Source organism: Glycine soja, chromosome 1 (assembly GCF_004193775.1).
Source record: "Glycine soja cultivar W05 chromosome 1, ASM419377v2, whole genome shotgun sequence".
NCBI classification, from domain to species: Eukaryota; Viridiplantae; Streptophyta; class Magnoliopsida; order Fabales; family Fabaceae; genus Glycine; species Glycine soja.
Window position 1 is genome coordinate 22768774 of NC_041002.1, and position 10555 is coordinate 22779328.

The window sequence follows — 10555 nt, forward strand, 5'->3', positions numbered from 1 at the left end:
GGATGAAGCCCGAAACATCTTTGAAGATAAAAGAAGTGAAGAAGCAATTTAACGCTGGTTTTCTGGCCGTCGCTCAGTATCCAGAATGGGTTGCCAACATTGTACCGGTCCCTAAGAAAGATGGGAAAGTACGAATGTTTGTGGATTATCGGGACCTGAATCGGGCCAGTCCCAAGGACAATTTTCCTTTGCCACACATCGATATCCTCGTAGATAACACGACCAATTTCGCTTTATTTTCCTTCATGGACGGTTTCTCCGGTTACAATCAGATAAAGATGGCGCCAGAGGATATGGAAAAGACTACCTTCGTCACCCTGTGGGGAACGTTCTGTTACAAGGTGATGTCCTTTGGACTCAAGAATGCCGGGGCAACTTATCAACGGGCCATGGTGGCTTTGTTCCATGATACGATGCATCAAGAGATCGAGGTCGACGTGGACAACATAATTGCTAAATCTAAATCTGAGGAAGAACACCTTGTCAACCTACGGAAGTTGTTCGAAAGGCTTAAGAAATATCAATTAAGGTTGAACCCCGCCAAGTGTACCTTTGGGGTCAAATCAGGGAAATTGCTTGGTTTCATTGTAAGCCAGAAAGGGATAGAGGTAGACCCCGAAAAGGTGAAGGCCATCCTTGAGATGCCAGAACCCCGAACTGAGAGGCAAGTCTGAGGCTTCCTGGGACGCTTGAATTATATTGCCAGATTCATATCGCAGCTCACTGCCATTTGTGAGCCGTTGTTCAAGCTCTTACGCAAAAGCCAAACTGATCGCTGGAATGAGGATTGCCAAGAGGCTTTTGGAAGGATCAAGAAGTGCCTTATGAATCCTCCCGTGCTTATGCCACCAGTACCTGGAAGGCCTCTCATCTTGTACATGACAATCTTGGACGAGTCAATGGGGTGTATGCTGGGGCAACATGACGAATCCGGAAAGAAAGAGCGCGCTGTTTACTACCTAAGTAAGAAGTTCATGACCTATGAAATGAATTACTCCTTGCTCGAAAGAACGTGTTGTGCTTTAGTATGGGCATCCCATCGCCTAAGGCAGTACATGCTGAGCCATACTACCTGGTTGATATCCAAGATGGACCCGGTTAAGTACATCTTTGAAAAACCTGCTCTCACGGGACGAATCGCCCGGTGGCAAGTCCTGCTATCCGAGTTTGATATAGTCTACGTCACTCAAAAGGCGATAAAAGGAAGCGCCTTAGCGGATTATTTGGCTCAACAACCTCTTAACGACTATCAGCCCATGCATCCTGAATTCCCGGATGAGGACATCATGGCCTTGTTTGAGGAAAAATTGGACGAAGATCGGGACAAATGGACCGTATGGTTTGACGGAGCGTCAAACATTCTAGGCCATGGCGTTGGGGCAGTATTGGTCTCTCCGGACAATCAATGTGTACCTTTCACAGCCAGGCTAGGATTCGACTGCACCAACAACATGGCCGAATATGAAGCATGTGCCCTGGCCGTCCAGGCAGCGATTGACTCCAATGTCAAACTACTCAAGGTGTACGGCGACTCAGCGTTGGTAATCCATCAGCTGAGAGGGGAATGGGAAACTAGAGATCCCAAGCTGATACCCTACAAAGCCTATATCAAGGAATTGGCTAAAACCTTTGATGAGATCTCTTTCCATCATGTTCCCCGCGAGGAAAATCAAATGGCGGATGCGCTTGCTACTTTGGCGTCTATGTTCCAGCTAACGCCGCACGGAGACCTACCATACATTGAATTTTGGTGTCGTGGCAAACCCGCGCATTGTTGCCAAGTAGAAGAGGAACAGGACGGTAAGCCTTGGTATTTCGACATCAAGCGATATGTCGTAAGCAAAGAATACCCGCCAGAGATTGTCGACAATGATAAGAGGACATTGAGAAGATTGGCGGCCAGCTTCTTCATGAGCGGAAGCATACTGTATAAGAGAAACCACGACATGACACTCCTGCGGTGCGTGGATGCCAAGGAGGCGAATCACATGATCGAGGAAGTCCATGAGGGCTCATTTGGAACGCACGCCAACGGGCATGCTATGGCCAGAAAGATCCTAAGAGCAGGTTATTACTGGCTTACGATGGAAAGTGATTGTTGTGTCCATGTAAGGAAATGCCACAAATGTCAAGCGTTCGCAGACAATGTCAATGCTCCACCGCATCCTCTGAATGTCATGTCCGCCCCTTGGCCTTTCTCCATGTTGGGGATAGATGTCATTGGGGCCATTGAGCCCAAGGCCTCAAATGGTCATCGCTTCATCCTCGTAGCGATAGATTATTTTACCAAGTGGGTCGAGGCGGCCTCCTATACCAATGTCACAAGGGGTGTGGTGGTCAGGTTCATTAAGAAAGAGATCATCTGCCGATATGGTTTACCAAGGAAGATTATCACGGACAACGGCACCAACCTGAATAACAAGATGATGGGGGAAATGTGCGAGGAGTTTAAAATCCAGCATCACAATTCCACGCCCTACCGGCCAAAGAAGAATGGAGCCGTGGAAGCGGCCAATAAAAATATCAAAAAGATTATCCAAAAGATGACCGTGTCATACAGAGATTGGCACGAAATGCTCCCATTCGCGTTACACGGTTACCGAACTTCAGTGCGAACGTCAACTAGGGCAACGCCGTTCTCATTGGTATATGGGATGGAGGCTGTGTTACCGTTTGAGGTAGAAGTCCCGACATTAAGGATCTTGGCAGAATCCGGATTAAAGGAATCAGAGTGGGCTCAAACGCGCTATGACCAACTCAACCTCATTGAGGGTAAGCGCTTAACGGCCATGAGTCATGGGCGCTTGTACCAGCAAAGAATGAAGAATGCATTCGACAAGAAGGTACGATTGCGCAAGTTCCATGAGGGAGACCTGGTGCTAAAGAAAATGTCCCATGCTGTCAAGGACAATCGAGGGAAATGGGCCCCGAACTATGAAGGGCCTTTTGTTGTGAAGAGGGCTTTTTCCGGAGGAGCCCTGGTGCTTACCAACATGGATGGCGACGAGCTACCTTCACCCGTGAATTCTGATGTCGTCAAGCGATATTATGCTTAGAATCTGTGGCAATTAAGGATGTCGCTGCATGTTCTTTATCTTTATGTGTTTTCTGGATTTCCCCAGGGATTCCCCGTCTACTGTATCTCTCGTTACAATCTTTCAAAGAAATGAACGTGGATTCGAGGCTTTAGTCCTCACGTTGGTTTCAAACCTTGCGTTAATTTGTGATCACCTGAGCCCTTCCGCTCAGTTCATGGGATGCCCCAAGCGCTTAGTTAAAATTGAACCTAAACCAACTTTCGCTAAAATTTGCTGCGTTTGAAAACATTCATGCATACGCATACGCATGCATATTGTTGTGGTAAAACAAGGGCAGGATCATCTTGAGCTATCTTCTGGGGTGGGGACAAAACATGAACAGCAGAAACCAATCAAGGTAAGACAACGACGCGGTCAAGATTGGCCATACCTGGTTGTTTGTTACTTGCAGGTACTTAGGAACGGATGCAAGTGGGGATGGGGTCACGACCGACTGATCGTTGCCCCTTCTCTGCCCTAAACAAGCAGAGAACGTCGCTGCAAGGCAGCCCCGTATCCTTTGTATTCGCAGTTTTCTTTTACTATTTGTTTGTTTTAAAATAAGTAATCGACGCCTAATTCTAACTTAAGTAAGTTCAAGTTAGGCGAGACGCTAACCCATGAAAAAGGAGGGGACATGGTTAATGTTCCCCTCAAAAAAAAAAAAAAAGCAGGTTAGCTCGCCTGGGCGAGCAACCCCTGCACCAAAATATAAAAAACGAAGAAAGGGGGACGTTTTTGCATTCAAAAACTTCTTCCCCCCCATTCAAAAGCAATACCCACGGGATTTACGAGTTTGCAGCCCTAGGGTCATCATTTTTCGCATTTTTTGATTCCGTTTTGCGCTTTTATTCATCACCAACAAGTAAGTATTCCATCCCTAAGCTTTCTAGCTTTTCATTGGTGTATTTTGATCTCCTTTTGGTGCTCTAAATTGTGGGAATGTGCTCAAATATGTGGGGCAATTTTGGTTTGTTTTCTTGCTTGATTAGGTTGAATTGGGGGTTTGTATGAGATGGCCCTAGGCCTATAATGCATTTTGAAGTAATGGTGCATGCCACATTGTCCCCGTTCTCTTACTATTGATGCCTAAACACGCGCCCACCAAGTGTTCGGTGAAATGCCTCAATGGCATTAGCGCGTGATTTTTGTAAGGAAACAACCCATGGGGCAATTTGGTTTGCACATATTTTATATTTTTTGGGACATGCATTCAGTTTCGAAAGGGCTAGAGTAATTGCCCCACATATATCCTAGGCCTAGGAACCAAAGTTTTTATGCAAAAGAACACAAGAGTGGGTGCATATTGGGTAAAGTTACCCTTTTTGGCCAGCAATCAGCTATGAGCCACGCTACAATAATTTCCCTACGCCTAGATGTTTAGGAATTTTGCTCATCATAAATGTGTAGGTTTAGAATAGGTAGCAAAATACCTTTGGCAATTTACACTTTGGGCATGGGAGCAAAATACTTGGATGTATGTACATGTAATTTTTGGTAGTCAAAATGTCTCACAAAAAAATATATATATGTTGCATGTTATGTAAAGAAAATACCTTACAAAAATACCTTTTAATTTGAATGCAATTTTAGTCAGCAAAAGAAAATATACTTGAATTTGCATGCGGCTTTAGGTAGCAAAAAACACTTGAATAAAGCATGAAATGTAGCACCTTATTGTGTACGTAGCCAAGATTCATCACAAAGTTTGTATATGTATAGGTATTGGAAATACCAGAATGTGCACGTGTGCAAATTTTGGTAGCCAAAATGCTTTGAGTATGCATGTATGTAAATTTAGCAAAGGAAGTGCATGTGATGTAGATAGCAAATACACCTTGGAAGTACATATAAATAATCTAGGTAACGAAGGTGCCTTGATTGTGCATTTTTCTTAGTTAGAAGAATATCTTGTGCGAGTGAATGTTCGTAAAGAAGTATGTGCATGAGTTTGCTCTAAATTTACATTGATGTTTGTGTTTATTGGAGGAGGTTGTATGCCATTTTTGTTTTAAGAGTAGCATTTCTTGGTAAAACTAACTTTCCAAATGTTTGCCTTCGCAGGAAATGGCCTCGAGGAAGCTTGCCTCAAAGAGGTCCAGGAAGGATAAGGCGGCCGAAGGAATTAGTTCCGCTCCTGAGTATGACAGTCACCGCTTTAGGAGCGCTGTACACCAGCAGCGCTTCGAGGCCATCAAGGGATGGTCATTTCTCCGGGAGCGACGCGTCCAGCTCAGGGACGACGAGTATACTGATTTCCAGGAGGAGATAGGGCGCCGGCGGTGGGCATCACTGGTTACCCCCATGGCCAAGTTCGATCCAGAAATAGTCCTCAAATTTTATGCCAATGCTTGGCCAATAGAGGAGGGCGTGCGTGACATGAGGTCCTGGGTTAGTGGATCCCATTTGATGCAGATGCTATCGGCCAGCTCCTGGGATATCAGTTAGTGCTGGAAGAGGGCCAGGAGTGCGAGTATGGCCAGAGGAGGAACCGGTCTGATGGGTTCGATGAGGAGGCCATCGCCCAGTTGCTATGTATACCGGGGCAAGATTTTGCCCGAACTGCTGCCGGAAGACGGGTGCGGATCATGCGCACCAACATGACCACCCTGACTCAGATATGGATGACTTTGCTGCTCAGCAACATCATGCCCACCGATCATAATTCTGACCTCCCCCTGCCGAAGTGTCAGCTGGTGTACGCCATCCTGACGCGGATGAGCATCCATATGGCTCAGTTAATCGCTGATGCCATCTATATTTTTGCAGGTATGGCGCCTACCAGGCACCCTTTGGATCCAGATAAGTCCAACAGGGTCCTGGGATTTCCCGCACTGATCACAAGACTCTGCCAGTCGTTCGGAGTCCCCGTGGCACCTACCAAGGTGATTCGGCCGCCCATCACCCGAGCTTTTATTGAGAAGTACTGCACCCAGAGACAGGCTCAGGGGGATGCTCCACAGGCCGCAGGCGCACCACCGCCACCTCATCAGGCTGGCCAGGCTGGATCGTTTGATACGGAGCGGTATTTGCGGCATTTGGTTCGCTAGCAGGCAGCCAACCACCGGGCACATGTACAGACCCATGATTGTCTGTACCAGATGAGCCTCAGCATGCAGAGCCAGGGCTTCGCTTCTTTTTCATGCCCTACTCCAGACCAGTTCAGGGCAGAGGTCACATGGCCCGGGGATTTGCCTGAGGCCCAAGCAAGAGAGGCACCCCCAGAGGCTCCCGGCGATGGAGAAGAGGCCCCCGAGGACGAGGAGATGACCGATTTGCTTGACTTCTTGGGAGGGAGTGGAGCTACATGACTGGGAGATCCCCAGATTCATGTTTTCTTTCATATTTCTTTTATCATTTTTATGTTATGTTATTTTTTTGACTTGAGAGACTAATGTTTGTTTTTGTTGTTTCGATTGTCATTTGTACAGCGCATACATTTTTGTTTGGATTGTTGCGTTAGTGTTTATATATCATTACTATCAATGATGTTTGAAATTATGGAACTGTGTAGAGTTCTTCGTTTAGGAACATCGTCCAAAAAAAATAATAATATAAACAAAAATCATGATAAAAATAAAAATAAAAAAAATGAAACAAGAGAGCAAGAAAGAAAAAAAGAGAGGAAAGAAAAGAAAAATAAGTTGTTTAGCTGAAAAACCGACATGCTTTTGAAAAGAGATGACTTCCAACTTTTCTTTGAAAAAAAATTCATTGATCATAGCTAGTTTTTGAAAAAATGTGTATACACCTGAGGGGTGAATGCTGTGAAAATTTTCCCGGACGCCCAAAATGGACTCGGATGAATGCACAAATGGATAAAAGAACATATTTTGGAAATATTGGGTTGACTAAAATAGATGGAATGAATCCTGAGCCCTAGCATCACATGACCATAAAAATTTGACACTTGAGTGTCCACATAGGTGCATGCATGACCAGTTTTGCATAAAGTTTCCAAATCATCATTTTTGCATTTGTGTCATGGAAATAATGTGGGGCATCCCTTTTACCCTTGAACCAAACCAAACCCTGACATGTATCATGTCTGGCCATTCTACAAGCTTTGAGCCAAAATCCTAACTCACCATAAACCTTGACCCAGGGTGAGAATGTCAATCCTTACCCTCGGAAGCAAAAAAAAAGAGAAGGAAAATTTCCAATCAAAGAAAAAAAAAGAGAAGGAAAATTTCCAATCAAAAAGAAAAAAGAAAGAGAGAAGGAAAATTTCCAATCAAAGGAAAAAAGAGAGGAAAGGAAATTCCCAATCAAAGAGTGGGAGAAAGCGAAAAGAAAAGAAAGGAAATTCCCAACCAAAGAATGGGAGAAAGGAAGAAGAAGAAGGAAAGAAAGCTCCTGGTCAAGGATCAAAAGAAAACAGAAGAAATGTGCAGAAAGGTCTTTGGACCGGACAATATCTGAACAATACAGAGTTGTCACTAAATGAACGAAAAGAATGAAAGGAAACCATGACCTAAAGTGGTCTTCTCCCTTTAATTGCCAACCAAAATCTTGTGTGCTAGCAACTTTTTCGCCCCGCACTAAACCAAAACAAAAAAGATAAAAAATCATCATCAAAAGCCGAAAACCCACCAAAAGAACCCATTTCCAAGGGAAGTCCTATTGATCCATGATCACGGATGTAACCTTTGATTTGATAGGAAATGATTTGTAGGAGCAAAGGGAAACATCCTTGTCGACCACAAAAAGAGAAAAAAATATAAAAAGGGTATAAAGGATATAAAGACATAAAAGGGAACGTAAAAATCAAAGTCATGTTTGCACACTCGATTAAAGGCTGCCGTCCCTTGCGACGGACGTGTGGGGTGCTAATACCTTCCCCGCGCGTAAATACAACTCCCGAGCCTTTCACTTAAAAGTTCGTAGATCGTGTCTTTTCTGGTTTTTCCGACGTTTTCCTCAAATAAACGTTGGTGGCGACTCCGCGCGTATTCCTTTCGTGGAACACACATCCCGCGAGCCACGCGTCGCCCTCCCGCCGAAGGGTAGGTTGCGACACAAAGCAAACCAAAACTGCCTCACAAATATAAGCATGTTCTCACAATTTAAGGCACCAAAAGATGAAGAAAACACATCAATGGGAAGCAAAAACATCAAGGATGGAATACTTACTCGTTGGAGTGAATTGAAACACCAAAAACAAAAGCAAAACGCGATCAAAAGTGGCTTAGGGGAGCAAGAAACCGCAAGCCTTCATGTTCTTTATCTTTTGAATGAGGGGGGGGGGAGTTTTTGGATGCCAAAATGTTCCCCTCCCTCGTTTTTTATAATTTGGGTGCAGGGGTTGCTCGCCCAGGCGAGCTAACTTGCCACTTTTTTTTTTTATTTTTTGAGGGGAACATTAACCATGTCCCCTCCTCCCTTACGGGCTAGCGTTTGCCTACTTGAACCTACTAAAACTAGAATTAGGTGTCGATTACTTATTTAAAACAAACAATAGTAAAAGAAACCGCGAATGCAAAGGATACTGGGCTACCTTGCAGCGATGTTCTCTGCTTGTTTAGCGCCGGGGAAGGGCAACGATCGGTCGGTCGTGACCCTATCCCCACTTGCATCCGTCCCCATGTACCTGCAAGTAGGAAACAAAATCCGTGGCCAATCGTGTCCGGTCATCGTCTTACCTTGGTTGATTTCCGCAGTCAACTTGTCTTGACTTCTAACTGTGACCTGAGACGATTCTGCTCCTTGCTATCACAAGATATGCATGTGCATGTGCATGTATGAATGTTTCTAATTCGATGATTTTATTTTAGTGAAGGCTGGTTAGGTTCAATTTTAAATAAGCGTTTGGGGCACCCCATACACCGAGCGAAGAGGGCTCATGCTTATAACAAATCTAAAACACAAAGTTTGAAACCAAAGGGAGGACTAAAACCTCGCCTATCTTTTCCTCTTTTTAAAAGAACAAGACAAATACAGAGGAAGGGAATCCCTGGAGGAAATCAGGAAGAACAAAAACTCAGAATTAAAAGAACATGCAACGGTGCTCTCGATTGCCCCAGATTTCAAGCGTAATATCGTTTAACTATATCGGAGTTCACGGGCAAGGGCAACTCCTCGCCATCCATGTGGGTGAGTATCAGAGCACCCCCAGAAAAAGCTCTTTTCACCACGAAAGGTCCTTCATAATTCGGGGCCCACTTGCCTCGATTATCTTTAACAGCGTGGAACATCTTCTTCAGCACGAGGTCCCCCTCGTTGAACTTGCGCGGGCGTACCTTCTTGTCGAATGCGTTCTTTATCCTTCGTTGATACAAACGCCCATGGCTCATGGCGGCCAAATGCTTACCTTCAATAAGGTTAAGTTGGTCGTAGTGTGCTTGAGCCCATTCTGACTCTTCTAGGCCTGACTTCGCCATTATCCTCTGAGAAGGAACCTCTACCTCAAATGGGAGCACTGCTTCCATCCCATAAACCAAGGAATACGGCGTTGCCCCAATAGAAGTTCGCACCGAGGTTCTGTATCCGTGTAGGGCGAAAGGCAACATCTCATGCCAATCTTTGTATGATACTGTCATCTTTTGAACAATTTTTTTAATATTCTTATTTGCAGCCTCTACAGCCCCATTCATCTTTGGCCGATAAGGGGTAGAGTTATGATGCTGGATCTTGAAGTCTTCGCACATCTCCTGCATCATCTTATTGTTCAGATTGGTGCCATTATCAGTAATGATCTTCCTGGGGAGTCCGTATCGACAAATCAACTCCTTCTTTATGAATCTAACTACCACATTCCTTGTGACATTAGTATAAGAAGCCGCTTCGACCCATTTGGTGAAGTAATCTATCGCCACAAGAATGAAGCGGTGACCATTGGACGCCTTGGGTTCAATGGCCCCAATGACATCTATTCCCCACATAGAAAAAGGCCAAGGGGCGGACATAACATTCAGAGGATGTGGCGGAACATTGACGTTGTCCGCGTATGCCTGACATTTATGACACTTCCTTACATGAGCGCAGCAATCACTTTCCATGGTGAGCCAATAATAACCGGCCCTAAGGATTTTTCTGGCCATAGCATGCCCATTGGCATGTGTCCCAAAGGAACCCTCGTGGATCTCCTCAATCATGAAGTTCGCCTCTTTGGCATCTACGCATCGTAGGAGGGTCATGTCGTGGTTTCGTTTGTACAGGATGATACCACTTACAAAGAAACCAGTAGCCAATCTCCTCAACGTCCTTTTGTCATTGTCAGAAATCCCTGGTGGGTATTCCTTGTTCTCGACATACTGCTTGATGTCGAAATACCACGGTTTCCCATCCCGCTCTTCCTCTATTGCATAACAATATGCCGGCCTGCCTTGAGATTTGAATTCGATGTATGGCAAATCCCCGTGTGGGGCAAGTTGAAACATGGATACTAGGGTGGCTAGTGCATCAGCCATTTGATTCTCTTCCCGAGGTATGTGGTGGAAGGAAATGTCATCAAAGTACTTGGCTAACCTCAAGATGTG